At 34.7% G+C, this 23,652-nt stretch overlaps 1 protein-coding gene across 1 annotated transcript in view; it reads left to right on the top strand.

The window, feature by feature from the left end:
- Positions 1–23,652, top strand: part of LOC124788240 (estradiol 17-beta-dehydrogenase 2-like) — a 175,263-nt gene that overhangs the window by 100,333 nt on the left and 51,278 nt on the right. The window lies entirely within an intron of this gene.

Genomic DNA, 23,652 nt, shown 5'->3' with positions numbered 1-23,652 from the left:
AAGATGAGGGATTAAAGCAAACATGAAATTTTGTAGTAATTTTAAAAGACAAGACGATATACAAGAATTTGTTGTATTAAGAACAACTTATTTAGAAGGTTATTATCAAAAATCAACAAATAAAGTATTAACTAGAATGGAAGAAATGTGAAGGAATAACTAGTTAGTCTTTGTTTTCATAAATAGATTATAATTCAGTGTTAACAGAGACAAACTAATGTCTGGGTCTTCTTATGCTGATCTTACAAAAGAAATTAAAGACAAAAAAGCAATGGTTGGTGTTAAAATGAACATCAAAAATGTTTTCATTATTCCTTTAAAATCAGCTTTTTATCCAGCAGATTGTGATGGAGAAAGAGTTAGTAAATATAAAAATATTGGGTTAGAACCAAACAAAACTTTTTGAAAAGAAAAAAAATAACTTTCCTGTTCAATTAACAGACATTCCTAACTTTGAGAATAAGTGAAATATTTTTATTAGTGTTTACACTTATTATGAAAATTTAATTGTATATACTCTGTACCATACAGATAATAAATGAAACATGTTAATTTCTTGTAATTCGAAAAGAATATAATATTCATTACTGTTGTAAAAAACTCTACCTATACTCATGCTCATAAATAAAGGATAATTGCAGACTGTGGTGCCACACAATGTGGCACTACACAAAACTGGCGCTGATAGTATAGGGACATAGGGAACACACACGACACAGATCTGTAAGTCCATGGTATTAATGATAAGTTGAGAAAACTGTCCCGAAACACATGTGCTATATAACGCCACTGTTTCCTGTGCATGTACCCCGACATCAATACGGGATGTGATAACCATACACGCGTATACAGGCCGCACAACAGGTTGGCATACTCTGGATCAGGTGGTCGAGTAGCTGCTGGGGTATAGCCTCCCATTCTCGCACCAAAGCCTGTCGGAGCTCCTCAAGTGTCGTATGGGTTTGAAGACGTTCAGCAATACGTTGATTGAGAGAATCCCAGATGTGCTCAATGGGGTTTAGGTTTGGAGAACAGGGATGCCACTCCATTCGCCTGATACCTTCAGTTTCGAAGTACTCCTCCACACTGGCACCTCAGTGGGGCTGAGCATTATCATCCATCAGGAGGAAGGTGGGACACACTGCACCACTGAAAAGGTTGACATACTGGTGCAAAATGACGCCCAGATACACCTGACCTGTTACAACTCCTCTGTCAAAGACATGCAGGGGTGTACATGTACCAATCATTATCCCACCCCACACCAACAAACACCATCTCCATGCAGGTCCCTTTCAAGGACATTAACGGGTTGGTATCTAGTTCCTGGTTCACACCAGACGAAAACCCAGCGAGAATCACTGTTCAGACCATACCTGAACTCGTCTGTGAAAATAACCTGGGACCATTGTTGTAATGACCATGTACTGTGCTCTTGACAACAGGCTTTACAGGCTGTACTGTGACCAGGGGTCAGTGGAATGCATCTTGCATGTCTCCAGGCGAATAAAGCGTGTCTGTTCAGTCGTCTGTTAACTGTGTGTCTGGAGACAACTGTTCTAGTGGCTACAGTAAGGTCCCGAGCAAGGCTACCTGCAGTACTCTGTGGCCATCTGTGGACACTGATGGTGAGATATCGGACTTCTTGTGGTGTTGTACACTCTGGGCATCCCATACTGTAGCTCCTGAATACGTTTCCTGTCTGAGGCCCGTGTTACAACCTGCTGTGTTTGACCAGCCTCCAGTCTCCCTAGTATTCTATCCCTCATAATGTCATCAATATGTGTTGTTTGAGCCATGTTCAACACACAGTCACCATTAGCACGTCTGAAAACGAATGCACACTTACTCACTGCACCGTACCCTGATATGCACCAACACACTTCTGTGTATGTGGAGTGCTGCCAGCGTCAACCGTGCGACGACCACAGGTCAAATGCACCGCATGGTCATGTCCTGAGGTAATTTGAACCCACAAACCGCCCGCCAGAGCGGTGTTTCATCATGTATCAGAATTATCCTTAATTGTATGAGTGTAGATTAATCAGTTCACAATCAACCAAAATGGACATCAAATTTATTGTTGTGACAGATGATTAAGATGTTTCTATTCACATGGAAAATTAGACAATCACTAAAGTCATTATAAAGGAAATAAAGAAGTAAAAATAGATATGACTGTAGAAGGCGAAAAAATTAAATTTGAAAATTTAAACATTCCTCAAATGTAACTTTTGTAATTTATACAGATTTCGAATGTCTTTTAAAAGATGTAAGCACTTGTCAAGCAAATCCAAAAAGCGTATATTGATAAATATCAAAAAAAATGCCATTTTCATTTATTTATTGAGTCAAAAATTCATACAGTGATCATAAGCCTGTAACATATACTGGCATGGAGGCAGTAAAAATATTTGCTGAAATGATGATAGAAGAATCTAGACAAATTGCTGACATACATGACCAAAATATTCCAATGAAAATCACAGAACAATATAAAATCTATTTTCAAAATTCAAAAACTTGTTTTATTTGTGAAAAAGGACTTGCTAATGGAGAAAGAAAGTAAGTGATCATTGTCATTTAAGAGGAAAAGATCGAAGAGCTGCACATGAAGATTGTAAATTTAATTTTCAAAATCCTAGATTATTCCTGTTTCGATTCATAATTTAACAAATTATGACAGCAATTGTTTATCAAAGTATTTGCAATAGATATTCAAGATATCAATGCTTTTCCAAATAATGAACAAAAATATGTTTCTTCTAGTAAAACAGTTGGATCAATATTTTTTCTATATGTTTAAATTTATGGACTCAGGTATTGGTAAATTCTCTCCTGAGATTATAAAAAGACAATTTAGGGAAAGAAAAAATGTTAAAGGTGAACAATTAGATTTAATAATTAAAAATACCATTTATCTTTTACAAATATATCGATTCTCAAGAAAAAATTACAAGAAACAAAGCAACCTAAAAAACAAAGATTTTAACCATTACTTAATAAACAAAATATTTATGATGTAGATTATAACCGCACAAAAATAGTTTGGAAAAAATCCAATATTAAAAATTTAGAATAATATACAAAATTATATAATAAATCTGATGTTTTAATATTAAGAATATTTTCTATATTTTTAGAGGAACTTGTATTAAATCTTCTAAACTCGATACAGTCTGACACTTTACAGTGCCAGGATTGTCTTGGGATTCTATGCTAAAAATGACAAAAATTGAAATAGATTTATTAAACTATTATGACAAGATTTGGTTTCTTCACAAAGAATTATACAGTTATGCAATGTCTCAATTTTTACCATTTGAAAATACCAAGTCATTAGATCAAAATAATTTAATTCTGAAAAAATATTTGGAACACAACATGATAGTAAATGTAAATTATGTCTCAGAAGTTGATTTAAAGTATTCAAAAAATAACATTGTTTCCTAAAGGACTTATAATTATCACCAGAAGAATATAATAAACAGTTAACAATATTAAATAATAAAGAAAAATATACTTTACAGTATAGAAATTTAAACAACATTTAAGTCTTAGTTTAACATTAGTAGAATCTTGTTGCCTGAACAATCAGACTGTTGAAAAAATGCAACGATTTTAAAACAGAAATGGAAAAAATGCAGCTAACAAATTTGAAATTTTTTTTATAAACTAATGAATTTCTCTCTTTTTGGTAAAACTCTGGAACATATTAGAAACAGACAGGATATTAAAATAATAACGAACCCAGACCACAAAACTTACATATTAGGGATGGTATAGCCACCATTGTTGTGCCCCTCTCATCTCTTTCTCTCTCCTCTCCATCATAGCTTCCAATTTTACCATTCTATTTCTCTTCCTCTAACCTATCTATCTCTTCTATATCTCTTTCAACCCATTCTATCGTCTTATGTCTCTCCTCAATGAGAATAACTCACAAAATGCTAGAACATAGCGAAAAAACTCCCAACTAGCAATAGGACTGACATTCATAAAAGAAAAATATGTTTACTTTCATATATGTAGTCCTTACTATTATTATTATTATTCTTGATTGTTATAATTATTTTTTTGATTGTTATAATTATTTTTTTGATTGATATAATTATCATTGTACTACTGTTATAATCTCTACTTCTTTCTTTAACATTAATACTGTATAACACGTTATATGTCCTTAATGTTCTGTACAAACTGAAATTCGTTCAATCTGAGTATGCCTGGTAAGGTCTAGGAGAGGGTCTGAAGGCCCTAATTTTGCCAGGTAAATTAAATGCATCAATAAATAAATAAAAATGAGCAATTTATCTCAAATCTGATTGTGAACATACCACAGTGTTTTCAAAAACTAGGATTAGTGCATTTGAAAAAAATACTAAAATTTAATATACCAGTTTACATTCGAATGAGTGTTCCAGAAATTTCAAAAAGAAAAATGCACACTTTTCATTACAATGTTATCAAACCAAAATATGACCAAAATAGTGATTTATGTTAAATGGATACAGATTCTTTTATTTATGATAGAAGAACTGAAGATTTATATAAAGATATGAAATCTATGATAAACAAATTGGCACATGCGATTATTCAAATGACAGTATTAATGAAATTCCATATTTAAAAAAGAGAGTTATGCAAAAATGTAGTATTTAAACTACAGTAAATATTATGACAGAAAATATTAGTTTACGATCGAAAATGTATGCTTATAAAGGCGAAAAACAAAAATATAAAAAATCTAAAGTAGTTTAACAACCTGTTGTAAAAAGCAAAATTGTGTAGATAAAAAAATAAAACACTACAGAAAAATGAATTTGATTTATCCTTTAAACACAAATTACATACAGTAGAATGTAATAAAATTGTTTTAAGCTCAGTCGATGATAAATATATTTTATTTCACAAAGTTTTTGACAATGTTGTCTGGAATACTCTCTTTCAAATTCTGAAGGTGGCAGTGATAAAATATAGGGAGCGAAAGGCTATTTACAATTTGTACAGAAACCAGATGGCAGTTATAAGACTCGAGGGACATGAAAGAGAAGCAGTGGTTGGGAAGGGAGTGAGATAGGGGTGTAGCCTCTCCCTGATGTTATTCAATCTGTATATTCAGAAAGCAGTAAAAGAAACAAAAGGAAAATTCGGAGTAGGCATTAAAATCCATGGAGAAGAAATAGAAACTTTAAGGTTCGCCGATGACATTGTAATTCTGTCAGAGATAGCAAAGGACATGGAAGAGCAGTTGAACAGAATGGACAGTGTCTTATAAGGAGGATATAAGATGAACATCAACAAAAGCAAAATGAGGATAATGGAATGTAGTCGAATTAACTCAGGTGATGTTAAGGGAATTAGATTAGGAAATGAGACACTTAAAGTAGTAAAGGAGTTTTGCTATTTGGGGAGCAAAATAACTAATGATCGTCGAAGTAGAGAGGATATAAAATGTAGACTAGCAATGCAAGGAAAACGTTTCTGAAGAAGAGGGATTTGTTAACGTCAAGTATAGATTTAAGTGTCAGGAAGTCGTTTCTGAAAGTATTTGTATGGAGTGTAACCATATATGGAAGTGAAATATGGATGATAAATAGTTTGGACAAGAAGAGAATAGAAGCTTATGAAATGTGGTGCTACAGAAGAATGCTGAAGATTAAATGGGTAGATCATATAACTAATGAGGAGGTGCTGAATAGATTTGGGGAGAAGAGGATGTAACTTGACTAGAAGAAGGGATCGGTTGGTAGGACATGTTCTGAGGCATCAAGGGATCACCAATTTAGTATTGGAGGGCAGCGCGGAGGGTAAAAATCCTAGAGGGAGACCAAGAGATGAATACACTAAGCAGGTTCAGAAGGATGCATGCTGCAGTATGTACTGGGAGATGAAGCAGCTTGCACAAGATTGAGTAGCATGGAGAACTGCATCAAAACAGTCTCAGGACTGAAGACCACAACAAGATTACACAATGAAATAAATACATTACCATATACCCATTATAAAATTACACAATTAATGTGTGAATAATGAATTTTACTGATCGGTTTTTAATATTTTCATGATATGTCTATTTGTGATGAGTTTTTATACGAATTTTACAAATGAATTTTCCACAAAACATTCAGCCTTTTGATAATACTTCTCTTTATGTTTCCGATAATCGAAGGCTTCTTTCCCTTTTTGAGCCACATTTTTAAATATATTTAGAAGAATTTTTGACTTTTATTATATATCTATCACAACTAAAACTTTTTATTCCAATTATTGATAAGTTCTTTCATACATTCAGATATATTTTCTCAAAATTGTTTTGTTTCATTTTATACAATCAATACAGTGTACTTTTTATTGTAATTCTAATCTCTTTATGAGTTTCATTTTTAAATGCAGAATGAACAAATCAATTTAATTTCACGTTCCAGTTATAAAGAAAAAATTGATTAAGATAAAAATCAAATTCAATAAATTTTATTATAATACTTAAAAGATAAATTTTAAGATATTAAAAATTACAAACTTGTAGTGATGATAAAGAGAGTCAATAATTATTGCTGAAAGTAATAATCCATGGTTTAAAGCCAATAATGTATGTGATATTTTGGGCTATTCAAATTCAGGAAACGATTTACGTGATAATGTTAACAGTAAATATATACAAAATTTTAGACAGTTAAGTGTAACCAGCAGTTTCATGTACATTACAGATTTATAAATCAAGCAGGATTATATTCTTTAAATAGAAAATGATAAATAAAACATCAATAACTCAATTATTGTGTGAATTATCAAGTCTTAACCATATAACATATACATGATTACCTTTCTTCTTTAAAACTTTTTCAGCGAGATAAAAATCTGGAAAGGTGTTTTCAGTATTTCTTGTTCGTAAAAATTTCCTTTTAATTTTTTTCAAAATTTAAATCTTTTAATTTACATAAGAAATTTATGTATGATAGGATTAAAGTGATTTACATCTTCACTTTCAAAAATTTCTGTTGTCCAATTTCCTGTGTATCTTTTTTGAACAGTCCTCTTAATTTACTTGTTCTTACTTCATCGCCAATTTTATATTTAGTATTAGTATGTAACAAAGTAGTTAACTAAAGAGTTTTCACTGAGATATTTTCATTTTCTGCATTTACATCTTTTGGTTTCATTTATATTATTGACTGTTTTGTGTTATTAGATACACCAAATAGATTTTTAACTAAATCAACCCATTTGTAATTTTGCTTGTAGATCAAATTTTTCCACACCTTTCCTTAATTGTTCTATGAAATCTTTCTCCAACAGATGCATTTAATCAGAAAATGTTGAATATGATTAACATACAATTTTTATTAACTCTTAAAATTCTTTGATTTGCAATTTTCTGACTGTGAATTACTTGGTGATCACTATCTAAGTATTTTTTTTCAGAAGAATCATCATTTTTACCTGTTTTATCTTTAAGTGGAATACCACAAGCAAATTTTATAGAAATGTCAATATCAGTTAACAAATATTTATATCCTTTACATATTTTTGAAACTCGTGAATCCATTTCCACTAGATGAAATTGCCGTAGATAACAAATAGCGAAAAAATTACTTTTTTCTTTTAAACTTTTTTCCCATTTGTTTATGCTTGTCAATATTAATTTCTTCATAAGTGTTAGTGTGCGAAACCAAAGAGCCTCAAATTTTTTTAACAAATTTACTTTTTTTAATTTAACAAATTGAACAAGGTGTACAAATTCATTGTCTTCCATTTTGTCTGCAAGGATTATGTGCTTCAGTAATCTACTTCAAGTAGTAGGTGTGATTGTGATTCTCCATTTATATAGAATCAAAAATCATCAAATATTAATTTCACCTGAATTAATTAACTCAACATCTCTTTTTAGAATTTTAATGTGATCTTTTATTCTTATAGTTAGAAAATTCCATTTATGTACCATCATTGATTCATTACTATCATATATTTCATACAGATCATTAGATACACATTCAGTGATATAAAAATCATCATATTTCAGATCTTTGTTAATATTCATCCCAACCGCATAAGTTCTTTTATGTCTAAAAATAGTGTTCAAAACTGTGATTTTTTTGTTTGCCTTTCTCATAAATGTGGATTCAGTAATTTGTTTATCATATATTTTATCTTGAAGACTAGTGAACTCATTTTAGTATCCAGTTAAAATCCGGTAATTGAGAAATAATCTAAAAAATCTATTTCTAATTTCTTTACTGTAAAGCAATTTGATAGATTCGTTTTATTTTGTTGTTTAATATTTTCATTAAAAATTTATTAGAATACTAGTATGTTCAGGTTTATTGCAAGATTTGATAAAGCCTTTTCTAAGAACTGTTTCATAACTGCATCATATCTGCTTATTGGATCATTCAAATCAAATTTAAAATTAATATAAACATTTGTTGATTTAAAAATTTTGCTGTTTCTTTTTGGAACTAGATGATAATACCATTTACTTTTGGATTTATTGATGATTAAGAACTTAGAATATCTTTAATTAATTTGTAATGGCTCTAACGATTTTTTTCTTTTTTATATAGTGACACTAAATCTTCCTTCATTTAAGGAACTAATGATAAATGAATATCTTTGACTCTTTCTAATTCTCCAACGTTTTTCACATTTACCTTATTCCCAAAAGTGTATATTTATTAATTTTAAAACTTCATTAAAGGTTTAACTGTTTGATATAAGTTTTGAGACAAATAAGTATAAATAAATGCAAATTAATTGGTTTAAGTTCTGCATTATTTCAGCACTACAACATAAGTGATTTTTTGCCAAGTAGCTAACTAACTGTTTTGGTATATTACCACCAAATGAATCAAAAACGAATTTTACATCTTTTTTCTTATAATAACATATCCAATGAGTACCAGCATGCTCAGCCATATCTAAATTTACTATTCCAGATTAATAATCTTTAGAATGACTTGGTAATTCGTCAATCATGCATACATCAGGAAAATGTTTGATTTTTAATTGAGTAACTAATGTTTGTAATTTTGTTCTCTGCCTACTTTTTTCTCCAATGTTGATTATATCTTTTCTTTTCTTCTCATTCTTTAACATTTTTTTTATTCATCATGAACCGATTTTGCGATTGTTGCTACATCACCAGCTAATGAACCAATTGCACCTAACGCAGCAAGTAAAACTGGTATAAATCCACCTTCATATTTTGAATTATTCCTTGATCTCCTCTAGATAATGTTTCTTCAAATTGTGATTCAGGACCACAGTAATTATAATCAGAAAGATTCATTTCATCAGGCAATTTACTAGTTATTATATTTACTAATTCTTTACCAAATATTTCTGACTCATAATACATGTGGATAAGATTCCTCAAACATCTAATTAAATATGGAATTCCTTTTGGATTATCAATAAATAAATCACCAAATTTTTGTTAACATTTGAGCTGTTCCAAATTTTTCATCGTGATAATTCTTATATCCAGCTAATTATTAACCATGAATTAGTGTTAATTTGTCCATTAAATCGCTAATATAATTCAACCAAACATGATCGATTGATTTTTCTGTCTGCTTTGTTATTAAACCTTCATCAACTTGTTTAAAAGAATCTCTAAGATTTCTTTGTATTATGCTAAGAAATTAATTGTCATCCATTCTTTTTATAAAATTATTATATTTATTTCCAATACTTGATTTTATTTTATTTGGATTACTTACATCAAATACAGCTTTTGAGTTGTTAAAATCTAGCATAATTTTATAAATCAACAGAATCAAATTCGTCACCTAAATCATCCATAGTACTTTGTTTTTGAGTTAACAGATTCATTAATACATCAGTACCTTCATATCCTTTTTCCCAAAATTTTTAATGTATTACTACTGAATTCAAATGAATATTTATCAATATGTTTGAAATTACCAACAGGTTTTAATCCAAATACAGTGTCTCCACTACAGTTCATAAATTCCACATTTCTTTCACTTGTATTTATTTACGTCTTCGTCTTTTGATACGTTCTTTCTGTTTCGTTATGCCCTAACAAATTACAGATTTCTGATATACTTAATGTGTACCAATTTTATCGCCATCGCTTTGATTAACTATGGAGTATTATCAAACTCTTCTAAATAATGTTGATTATAAGGAATAATTTGTGTTTCAACTTCTCTACTTTATTCAGTAGCTTTCAACACATTGTAATCTGATCCTTTCATTCCTTGTTTAACCTGACAATTGCATCAATGACTGGTTGATCTTTTTTTAAATTTTTAGTATAGCATTCTTACTTGGTTTTCCTCATTTTTAATCTTTTCTTTTAATTGTTCTTTTACTCTTCTAATTCGTCAAGCTTTTTTAACAACCTCTGAGCTGTATTTTGGAAAATTTATTAAAAATAAAAATCAATAACCCTTTATTGTTACAGTTTGTCAAACATGTTCATTGTTTATCTTCAGTGTTAATTTCCTATGTCAATGTTCTTCATTACATTCAGCATTTAAGTCCATTGTTACATTCAAGATTTATGTTCATTGTTTATGCTCTACAGTTTTATCAACAAATTTTTCACATCTTTTTATATATTCTTGATATTTTGATTGATCTAAACTTTCAGGATAAATATACAGATAAGTAATTTTACCCTAGTTATCTCTCTTACAACTAGAGATTAGTTATCAATCATTAATGTTGTTTTTGAACAACATCTTGGTCCTATTATTGAACATCAAATAAAATTTCGTAAAAGATTTTTAATATATTTTCTGGAATTCTTATTTTCCATTCAGACTATGTCATTTTTTACATAAATTTTATTTATATAAATGAGTAGATTTTTTTCAGCTGAGTGATAATTCAACTGTTCTGCAAAAATCATTAGCTGTACAAATATGAGAACTATTAAAAACGTATCACTGGTTGATTTTATACAACTCTTTTAACTCGAGATATTCCATTAACAATTAATAAAATGTATACTGATAAAGAAATAATAGAAATTCTTGTTGGTCAGTATAGATCAAAAAGTTTAGAAAAATTTATTCAAACAAAAAAACCTAACCACACCATAAAGGAGATACATTTTTAAACATAGTAGTTATTGAGTGTGATGTTAAATTATTTCTGGATACTAAATTTTTTATTGCTAGAGTTTTACGATTTAATAATCAAATTATTGAAGCTAATGGATGAACTGTTGCTAATAATGTTCCTAAAATTATTCCATTTGACTTAATCAATATAAATTTTAATTTGGTTGATGGAGTGTTTGTTGAACATGCTGATCTTTTTCATAGAGAAACATATTATTTTTTCCTTTAAACCAAGTGCTGAACATGGAAGACCAATAATTTATTAACAAAATTATCCTGTATGTATTCCTATTTTTTATCCTATTCAGAATTTAGATATAACTATATCTGATGAAAATGATAATTTGATTGATGTTAATGGTTACTGTGTAACAGCAATTTTAAAATGGAATTTATAAACTTTTTCCTTAATAAATCAATAACAGAATCGAGAGTTATCAATTTTACTTATTTCTGGTTAAAAAAAGCAACAGATAATTTAAATAGTCCAAACAAAGAAACAGAAATTACTACCGCTGATGGTTGAATTCATCCTAATTATACACAACTTTATATTGCATACAATATTTTTCACACAGTATGATGGTAAATCAAATATTATACTAGTTGATAATTATGTGTTGAAGTTGCTCAATGTTATTAAATTAGAAAAAGAAACATTATTTGGTATACAACAGAAGATCATTTAATTCTTCATTAACTCTTATTCAATTAACTTCAACTCTTTCAAATGAATTAACTGTGGTAGGACATATTCTCAGTAATGGTAAACTGAAAACAAACACAATTTAGTACTTCAACATTCAGAATTATTCTAGAATTTTTAAGGATTGCAAAGAAATAATTTGTAATGGAGATTTAACAGTATTTTCCATTTGGAGTTCAAGAAAAGATCAAAATGATTCAATTCTTAGATGGGTTAGTAATAATGATAATAGTACACATTCAAAAGAAAAGAAAAGGAAATTGTTGTTAAAAGTATGGAAATTCGTATTCCTGTTATTAAATATGAAACAGAATATTCACTTCCCCTATAAAAAGAAAGATTTAAAAACGCAAAAATTTCGATTTCTTGTTTTGTACCACAAACAATTGAAATTGCTGGATTAAAGGGAAAAAGAAATATTGAACTACATATTACTTATTTTTATAATTCTGCTGAATTTGATATGCCTTACTTTAGTTTTGTTATTTTCCAAACTAATGGAAAAAATAATCAGTTAAATGATTCTTCTTTATTTGATCATGTTAAATTATAAAATATCTACATAGAAAACGAAATTCTTCCTTAAGAAGTATGAAATCGTGATCCACTGAATAATTTTTTAAGGTACACAAAAACAACAATGAAATCATTTGCCTTTTTTAATGAAAACATTTCAAATGATACAATTCTATATATAATTATGTATGGTAAAAACGGGTTAACTTATGTTTCACAATACACAATATTAACTGAACATTTGGAATTACAAAAATGTATAAAAAATTAGAAAAAGATTTAAAGATGTAAACTTTATATTTACATTTCCTTTTGTAGCATTTTCAGAAATATAGAGGGTATAAAAACAGAAAAATTTACATTTTAATAAATTAAAACATTTGATATATGTAGATTTTAAAAAATTAAGATGTCTGATAAAAGTTTTAATTTTTAAAAATATAAATTTAGATTTTAATAAATTTAAACATATATATATGGAACAAATGTCTCAACAGCCAGGGTCAATACTTCTAACATACAGGTACTGGTTTCTGCAAACTTTTTGAATGCCTCTTGTGTATAGGTAATAGATAAAATAAAGATTATTCGGTTCATGTTATTGAATTTGGGTAAATTTTAGAATTTTCGTATTTTTTAAATCTTTCACTGAATAAATGTAGCTTGTAGAATACTAAATTTTAACAAAACAACCTATATTTTTTTAATTAAATGAAAATATTGTTCATGGGTATAGATAAATTTGTAACTGGGGATACAGAAAAACTGAAATCTTGGTTTAAAAACAGGAAATTTTTAAAAAAATATGCTCTTTGCGCCAGAAATGGCATACATATACTATTAATTGGTTTAGTGTAGAACACAGAGTGCTGCCACTGAATCCACTAGCTGACAGCACCATAAGGGACTCGCCAATAGGAAGTACATAGTAAAAGTGATCATAGACAGATATGTACAAACAAAGGAAAACCAATGTCAAAAAATTGTGATTTAAAGATAGAGATATACCGTAATCATCATATTATTTTGCAAGTGATCATGAGGGACACTATCCTCAGTCTATAAGGTCATACTGAAAAGTAATGTCGCCGAATTTTTCATTCTGTACTCAATATCAGTTGAGGTATTACATGTCATGCATATTACTCGGTCGACTTCCCCATTTCTCTGACACAAGTGCAACCCTGTGCCACAAGATGGCTCTGAATCACTGTGTAATGTGGCAGTGTGAAACGTAACCAGTGGCCGCCTTTCTTGAGGACCCACAGTGATATCAATTCCAGGAGAGGTTGCAGTATGTACGAATTGTGAAAGAAAATATTATTTAATATTTGTATGCCACCAGTCCATATATGTGAATGATCAGTGTCGATTGTATACTGTAGGACTCTTGGCGAACAGTCCCAGCAATTTAAAGGCAGACAATAGATGTGTGTGGTAGGGTGGGTTTATAGGAAGTTGGTTGATACATGAATAGTGCTGGGCGTGTGGTACTTGTATGTGCTAGTTTTCTGTTTAGAAAGAATGGTGTAAGTAACAAAAAAAATTGTAACTCCTGATAACGAAAATCTCATTTTTCAGAAAATTTTGTAACTGGAAAGGATAGGACCGCCAAGGACTGATTTAAACATTATAAAGATTCAAAGTGTGTGCAAAAGTAGTTTTACCAGATTATTTACCACTACTTTACATAAACATAATTATACAGTTTCAGTATGTGATATTTGCTTATTACAAAACTGTTTACATCTGGTTTTTGAAGTAAACAACTGATTACTTACAGTTCTTAACATTGTTTGTTGGCGATTCTTCTCATCTGGCCAAATGCTGGAGGTCTTGCGCTATAACTTCACTTACATAATACAGGGTGTTTCAAACAGAATATACATATTCAAAGTTTTATTTTGTCCAAGCTATCAATCGCTGCGCCTCGGCTTGAGTATTGGAGAAACGAATACATAGATGTAAGTTGTCTAGTTTTCCTTAGTAGCCATCATACGATTAAAATGACTACTCTGCAGCAGAAATCATTTTGTGTTCTCGAGTTTGCGAAGTGCAATTCTGTGATTACAGTGCAAAGACGTTTCAGATTAAGATACCAAATTGATCCTGCGAATAGGTAGAACATTCTCAGATGGTATCTACAGTTTCTAGACACAGGATGCGTATGTAAAGGAAAGAGTCCTGGCCGCCCCGTGTTCCTGAAGTAAATGTTGCACAAATTCAAACTGCTTTTCAATGCAGTCCTTCAAAGTCAATTGGTCATGCCAGTCGGGAGTTACAACTACCTAAAACAACAATTTGACGTGTCTTGAAACGTCGGTTGGTTATGAATCCATTCAACTTACAGCTGTTACAAGCTCTGCGTCCTGATGACAAACACAAATATGTGGTATTTTGTAACGAGATTCTTTATGTTATTCACAATGATAACACTTTCGCACAACACATCGTGTTCAGTGATGAAGCGACTTTCCATGTTAGTGGTCAGGTAAACAAATACAATGTTCGAATTTGGGGTCTACACAACCCACATGCAGCCACTGAACATGTACGAGATTCGCCCAAAGTCAATGTGTTTTGTGCAATATCCCGATCATCTGTTTACAGACCATTCAGCTTTAATGGAAACATGGTTAACAGTCAGCAGTTCCACGCTACATTATAAAACTAGTTGTTTTTGAGGACAAAGGACATGCTTGCCCGAGTATGGGAGGAATTTGAGTATCGATGAGATATTGTTCACGTCGTTGACGGAGGACATATTGAACATGAAATCTGAACTTGAGAGGTTCGTAAATATGTGTGTTAAGTTACATATTCGTATGTCTTAAATTTTAATAAATATATGTCTTCAAAATAATATATTCTTTTTGAAATGCCCTGTATAAGCATGTTTTCAATTATCCCACACTCTTCTTCATAATTTTCATATGGTTTTCCCTTATTGTTGTGGAGTAATATAAGTCTTCTGTCAGTAGTAGTACACACATCAAAAAAGTTTTGCATCACCTCGATTCTGAGAGTTCCGGAACATGTACAGAGAATTGGAATAGAGATCAACATAAACATCATTACCGCCATTTTTATTGCTCATGAAAATCTACATCTACATTTCGCAAGCCACCCAACGGTGTGTGGCGGAGGGCACTTTATGTGCCACTGTCATTACCTCCCTTTCCTGTTCCAGTCGCGTATGGTTCGCGGGAAGAACGACTGTCTGAAAGCCTCCATACCCGCTCTAATCTCTCTAATTTTACATTCGTGATCTCCTCGGGAGGTATAAGTAGGGGGAAGCAATATATTCGATACCTCATCCAGAAACGCACCCTCTCGAAACCTTGCGAGCAAGCTACACCGCGATGCAGAGCGCCTCTCTTGCAGAGCCTGCCACTTGAGTTTGCTAAACATCTCCGTAACGCTATCATGGTTACCAAATAACCCTGTGACGAAACCCGCCGCTCTTCTTTGGATCTTCTCTATCTCAAAAGAGTGTTTTGTAAGCCACCTCCTTTGTTGATGGACTACATTTTCTGAGGACTCTCCCAATGAATCTCACTCTGGTACCCACCTTACCAACAATTAATGTTATATGATCATTCCACTTCAAATCATTCCGCACGCATACTCCCAGATATTTTACAGAAGTAACTGCTACCAGTGTTTGTTCCGCTATCATATAATCATACAATAAAGGATCCCTCTTTCTATGTATTCGCAATACATTATATTTGTCTATGTTAGGGGTCAGTTGCCACTCCCTGCACCAAGTGCCTATCCGCTGCAGATCTTCCTGCATTTCGTTACAATTTTCTAATGCTGCAACTTCTCTGTATACTACAGCATCATCCGCGAATAGCCGCATGGAACTTCCGACACTATCTACTAGGTCATTTATATATATTGTGAAAAGCAATGGTCCCATAACACTCCCCTGTGGCACGCCAGAGGTTACTTTAACGTCTGTAGACGTCTCTCCATTGATAACAACATGCGTGTTCTGTTTGCTAAAAACTCTTCAATCCAGCCACACAGCTGGTCTGATATTCCATAGGCTCTTACTTTGTTCATCAGGCGACAGTGCGGAACTGTATCGAACGCCTTCTGGAAGTCAAGAAAAATAACATCTACCTGGGAGCCTCTATCTAATATTTTCTGGGTCTCATGAACAAATAAAGTGAGTTGGGTCTCACACGATCGCTGTTTCCGGAATCCATGTTGATTCCTACATAATAGATTCCGGGTTTCCAAAAACGACATGATACTCAAGCAAAAAACATGTTCCAAAATTCCACAACAGATCGACGTCAGACATGACACATTGCATGTTATACCACCATACAGCGAGACCTTCAGAGGTGGTGGCGCAGGTTACTGTACACACCAGCACCTCTAATACCCAGTGATTTGATGCATGTCTGTATTCATCGTGGCATACTATCCATAAGTTCATCAAGACACTGTTGGTCCAGATTGTTCCGCCCCTCTACGGCGATTTGGCGTAGATCCCTCAGAGTGGTTGGTGGGTCACATCGTCCATAAACAGCCCTTTTCAATTCATCCCAGGCATGTTCGATAGGGTTCATGTCTGGAGAACATGCTGGCCACTCTACTCGAGCAGATAGGGTTCACGTCTGGAGAACATGCTGGCCACTCTACTCAAGCAATGTGATTGCCCTGTAGCAAGTCATTCACAAGATGTGCACGATGGGGCCGCGAATTGTCGTCCATGAAGACAAATGCCTCGCCAATATGCTGCTGATATGGTTGCACTATCAGTCGGAGTGTGGCATTCACGTATAGGACAGCCATTACAGTGCCTTGCATGACCACCAGCGGCATACGTCGGGCTCACATAACGCCACCCCAAAACAGCAGGGACCCTCCACCATGCTGCACTCGCTGGACAGTGTGTCTAAGGCGTTCAGCCTGACCAAGTTGCCTCAATTCGTGTCTCTGACAATTGCATGGTTGAAGACATATGCGACACTCATTGGTGAAGAGAACGTGATGCCAATCCTGAGCGGTTCATTTGGCATGTTGTTGGTCCCATTTGTACCGCACTGCATGGTGTTGTGGTTGCAAATATGGACCTCACGATGGACGTCTGGAGTGAAGTTGCGCATCATGCAGTCTATTGTGCACAGTTTGAGTCGAAACATGACGTCCTGTGGCTGCACGAAAAGCATTATTCAACATGGTGGCGTTGCTGTCAGGGATCCTCCAAGCCATAATCCGTAGGTGAGGTCATCCACATCAGTAGTAGCCCTTTGGCGGCCTGAGCGAGGCATGTCATCGACGGTTCATTTCTCTCAGTATCTCCTCCATGTCCCAACATCATCGCTTTGGTTCACTCCGAGGCGCCTGGACACTTATCTTGTTGAGAGCCCTTCCTGGCACAAAGTAACAGTGTGGACGCAATCAAACCGCGGTATTCACCGTCTAGGCATGGTTGAACTGCAGACAATACGAGACGTATACCTCCTTCCTGGTGGAATGACTGGAACTGATCAGGTGTCGGACCCTCTAGGCGTTGCTCATGCATGGTTGTCTAAATCTTTGGGCGGTTTTAATGACATCTCTGAACAGTCAAAGGGACTGTGTGTGTGTGATACAATATCCACAGTCAACGTCTGTCTTGAGGAGTTCTGGGAATTGGGGTGATGCAAAACATTTTTTGATGTGTGTAGATACAGAGGGTACCAAATAAATGTAGACACTCTTTGATAGTCAATACTAACGGGGAAAATGATATACCGTTGTAATTATTGCATGGGGGAAGGTTATTTTATGTGTTCAAATTGACCCACATTAGCAGTTAAACAAAGTCGATGCAGCTGAACTGTTGACCGAACTGCAGCTGTCACTGTTGTCGGTGTGATGGTTTCTTGTGGCTCGTTCAGTGTAGCTGGCTGCTGTTGATAAGCTTCATTTCTCAAGATCTTCCATAGGTAGAAGTCAAGAGGTATTATGTCTCGAGACCCTGACGAGTACTCAACAGCTCCTCTTCGATCTATCCATCGTACATGAAAATTTTCATCCGTGTAGGCTCTGATATCTCTGTCGTAGTGATGCAAAGTGCCATCTTGTTGTAGATAAAATCTTTCATTTCGAGGCACCTCTCGGACGGCACGTAAAATCGATATTTGCAGCATATGATGATACGTCTCACCAGTTACAGTAGCTTCAAAGAAAAATGGACAAATCAAATCGCTCGATGGCAGACCAAACTACACATTAACACCTAGTGAATTAACATGTCTGCCCAAGTGAACGTGAGAATTTTCAGGACCCGAGCACACACAGTTGTGGTGGTTTACAGTACCGTTCAGTTTTGAATTGCGCTTAGTCAGGCCTGATAATCATCCCTGCAGACCAGTCATCCTTGCGAAGTATGCGTTTGAGCAACTCGCAGTACTCCATCCTTCGATCCGGGTCATCCTCGGTCATGCCTGCACCGAAGTTGGAATGTGCACTTTCCACTTTGCAACAAAAAATGGTTCAAATGGCTCTGAGCACTATAGGACTTATCAGTCCCCTAGAACTTAGAACTACTTAAACCTAACTAACCTAAGTACATCACACACATCCATGCCCGATGCAAGATTCGAACCTGCGACCGTAGCGGTCGCGCGGTTCCAGACTGGAGCACCTAGAACCGCTCGGCCACAACGGCCGGCCACTTTGCAGCCTCCAGAATTCGTCGTACACTTGATCGGCTTACCCCGCTTTCATGTGCGCCCTGCTACACAGCTTTCTGAGGTGACCTATTAAAATGTTGCAAAACATCAACTCTGGAAACTGGACTTCTTGATGTTTTTGTTCGTCCAGAACTTTCCTTATGCACATGCTGAACAGTACCGTCGGCTTCCAGTTCATCCCGGATACGATAAATTGTTGCACTTGCTGGTGGCTGAGTTGCGGACACATTATGCCATTGGCGTTGTACGTCGGTCATATTTTCGAACTTCCTGTACCACTTCAATACGACCTTGCGTTGCTTAAACGACATTATTACTACATTCATTGCTGCACTGTCACTTGTTGGAAAATGTGAGACAAGCTCTGTTGAGAAAACAGTGTACTACACTACCACGCAAAATTGCAACTATATGTCATTTTGTTCCAAAGATATTAACCATCAAAAAGTGTCTTTATTTTTCTGGACCCCTCTGCTCTTGATCGGAAACTGTGATTTAAAGAGGTAACTACAGAGAGTTCAGTAAATGTGTCATCCTGTTTGGTTTTCATCCTGTTTGGTTTGTTTAGGTACGTGTTGCCATCTTAAGGAAGTACTTGCTGAAAATTAACGTCTATTCATTTTATGTTATGTTTATGTCCATGTGTGTGTGTGTGTGTGTGTGTGTGTGTGTGTGTGTTTGTGTGTGCGTAAGGGAGATCCCACTGAAGCTGCCTAAAAGGCGAAACGCGTCTGGGACGAATAAAATACATTGCAGCAAGAAAAGGCGGTTTCTATTTACAAAACAAATACCTTAGAAGCTGTTTCACAGGAATCAGTGTAACTTCTACAAATTGTTTGTACAACACCAGTGACAACAGCGGGAAGCAAGAGTTGCTTCTTCTCACTGGAAAGAATAAAGACACCCGTTAGAAACACAAGGGAAGAAGAGAGACAGAGTGATCTGTAGAAGAAACACTTCTGAATGTCGATCATTTTAATGACTTTGTAAGTAAATTTGCTGAAGGTGTGACGAAACAAGCGTTGTATCATTTGAGAGATTCAGAGACGAGCGAGTGTGACAGGACGTACCCCACTTCATTGCTACTAGCGCCACGTCATCATAACGCACCTGTGCGTAGCAGACAAGTGTTGCGCCATGATCTAAGGATGAAATTCAAAAAATTAGGAAGCTTTTCCAAACTTTGTCAACATACGCTTCAGTATATTAATGTTTAAATTGTCAAATCTCAGAGTGACCAGATGAATATCTTTCCCTAAACACATAGTTTTGAGAAAAAAATAAGTGGTGCTAAATAATAAAGACAGAAAACCAAAACTTGTTGAGAATGTGTGCAAATGTATGTCAGACTAGTTCAGAACTATGTTTTGGTCAAATTTAGAGCCTTAGGAAAAATCGAAAGCGCTAAATATGCATTAGACTTTGAAAGATGAAAATTGGTATGAAGCGCCAGTTTGATATGGGAACCTCAACTATGGGACCCCATTAAGCTACCTCTAATAGTTTTTAAGAAATTTACTGAAAACTAAATATGGAACAAAAAAGTCCTTATTTGTAGTAGATTAAGTAGCAGTTATGTTAATGATAGACAGTTCAGGCTGCAGCACTTGATTACATCTATTAAATAACGAAAACTTTGATATAAATAACAATCAATACAAGGTCTTAAGTTGTAGTTGAGAGGTCATGTTCTACTGTAAGTTCCGTCCTAAAAATTCTAGACGGGAAAGTTTAAACGCAGGAGAGCTGAAACTTTTTCTGTGATTGCAGCCAGCTTATCTCCATTCATACAAAAATTACGAAGATTCGAAATTGATTCATGACAATATTAGAAAATAATATATATGTCCGAGAAAGCGGCCATTTGGAGGCTGCAAGGGGTCGATACAGCAGATGACGGCAGATGTTTCCTCCGGCAGTCCGCTGCGCCAAAATATAAATACGGCCAGAAGCAGCAACTCATGACTTCGCACCCCGCTATCATACGATACGCGTCAGTCAAACATCGGCTTACGTGCTGCCTCGGATGACGTCACTGCCAGGCTGCAACTAAACGAATTTTTTGGCACAAATAGGAAGTGAACTCGCGAAGACTGTACACTGTCCCGGATCGCTTACGTTTCGCGGAAGTAATTGTCTCTGTGCCGAACGTAATGTTAACAGAACCACGTGGCAAGTGGCGCGCAATTAACTTTGATTATCAGAAGTCAGGGCGAAAGACCATTTACTGGGAACTTACCGTACAGGTCGCCTCTAACTGCACATAGTGCTGATTATGATAGAGACATTATTATTATTATTATTATTATTGTCAGGAATATTACTATGTTGTGCGCCTGAAAGTTTATCAAATGTATCACGCAGTTAGAGCTCAAAACTTTCATTTACATCATAGTTCCTGATCCCGTTGAGGAAATAGAGAGAAGAAAAGTTTCTTTCAGTGAGTATAACAGGGCCGGCCGCTGTTGCCGACCGGTTCAAGGCGCTTCAGTCTGGAACCGCACTGCTCCTACGGGCGCAGGTTGGAATCCTGCCTCGGGCATGGATGTGTGTGACGTCCTTAGGTTAGTTAGGTTTAAGTAGTTCTAAGTTCTAGGGGACTGATGACCTCAGATGTTAAGTCCCACAGTGTTGTCTCATAATGCTTAGAGCCGTTTGAGAGTATAAGAAGAACGTGAATTTGCAGGCTAGAAATTATGGTCAGTACCGCTACGGTCGCAGGTTCAAATCCTGCCTCGGGCATAGATGTGTGATGTTCTTAGGTTAGTTAGGTTTAAGTAGTTCTAAGTTCTAGGGGATTGATGACCTTAGAAGTTAAGTCCCATAGCCATTTGAACCAATTATGGTCAGTATGTTCTCCATCGCTTTCTGGCTGACCGCAAAAATAGTTTTCAGGCAGCTAGTAACAGACGGCGGCGCCGTCCCCGAAGGGAAGGGGAGGACAATCGTCTAAAAACCTATTAATTACAGTAAGAACTTCGTTTTAATTGTATTCCATAAATTACTGTCTCGCCTGTAGAAAATATTAAAAACTATATATTTTTGTGTAGAGTTTTACATCTTGATATCGGAGTAAAAAATTCTGTTAGACGAAGGTTCAAATTACGCCACTTGTTTATACACTAAATGCTATATTTTCCCCATTCAATAAATATTCTGAAGAGAGAAAAGTTGCATGCGATTGTTTGGACAGACGTGCCGCCGTTCTTCATCTACAGCCCACCAGCCGCCACTGAACGTAACTATATAATCTTTTTCATTGTCAGTACAACGGCTGACAATGTTAATGATTAATAAAAGCCACCTCAGCTCTATCATTACACATATTTTGTGTTACGACCGGTTTCATACGTTACACATTTTCAGGTTGCCTAGATGTGCCACAGACATGACATAAATCGTCCGGTTATCGCAGGTAATGCTAAAGTCAAAGCATTGTTTACAGTAAACACACGATTTATCTCACGACTTCAGCACAACTGGAGAACCTGAAGAAGTTCAACGAAAGAAACCGGTCGTAAAACAACAAATGTATAATGATACAGCTGAGGTTGTTTGTTCAAAAATGTGTGTTAAGTCCTAAGGGACCAAACCGCTGAGGTCATCGGTCCCTAGTCTTATACACTACTTAAACTAACTTTAACTAACTGCTAAGAACGACACATACACCCATGCCCGAGGGAGGACTCGAACCTCCGGCGGGAGGCGCCGCGCGAGGTTGTTTGTATTAATCACTAACGTAACTATACCGATGTGAGGGAAATAGCGTGCTGTAACCAAGTTTCTAATTTCTAAAAACGTGCCTCCATTTAAATTCCACACAAGAATGAACGCTATGTACGGTGATGACTGTGTCGACATCAGTAACGTGCAGCGTTGTGTTGTTGGTGTTCGGAATGATGGGGCTAACCTCAACGTATGTACAGAGATATTTGTTTTGCAAATAAAACCACCTCTTTTTGCTGCAACTGCAGTTTATTTCTCCCAGCCACGTTGCACCTTTTCTTTTTTTTTACTCTGAGGCATCTTCAGTGGGATATAGAAAAATATAGTTTTGTTCTAACATGTGTTATTTTTATATTATCAAACAGCTCACGTCGCGTTTTTTTAATGTGAATAAGTAATTACTTACAGTTTGTTGGCATCTACGTTTCCTCTCATCTGGTCTGGAGCTCGCCCTACCGCTTCATTTCAGAAACATAAGCACTTTTTTATATTCCGAAATTTTTCTTTCACACCGTTCACCATGTTTATACATATTTTGAGGTGCACTATTACTCTTTTGCTATTGTAGGTATTTGCTCGGACACTGTGCTTTTGAAGACGTAAATATTGTGAGTTCGTTACGTGTCTCCTCCTGTTTGGGTTGTCTACCATAATGAATCCACAATATTTACGTCTTTAAGAGCACAGTGTTCGAACAGATATGTATAATTAGTGGCAAAAGAGTAATAGTGCACCACAAAAACAAGGATAAATATGGTGAACAGTGTGAAAGAAAAAGTTCGGAATATAAAAATGAGCGTTTTTTTCGGAAATGAAGTGGTAGGGCGATCTTCAGACCAGATGAGAGGAAACGCAGATGCCAACAAACTGTAACTGATTACTTATTCACATAAAAACACGACTGCAA

The sequence above is a fragment of the Schistocerca piceifrons genome, chromosome 1 (assembly GCF_021461385.2).
Source record: "Schistocerca piceifrons isolate TAMUIC-IGC-003096 chromosome 1, iqSchPice1.1, whole genome shotgun sequence".
Classification (NCBI taxonomy): Eukaryota; Metazoa; Arthropoda; class Insecta; order Orthoptera; family Acrididae; genus Schistocerca; species Schistocerca piceifrons.
Note: the sequence above shows the minus strand (reverse complement) of the source record. Positions and strands in the feature narration are given on the sequence as shown.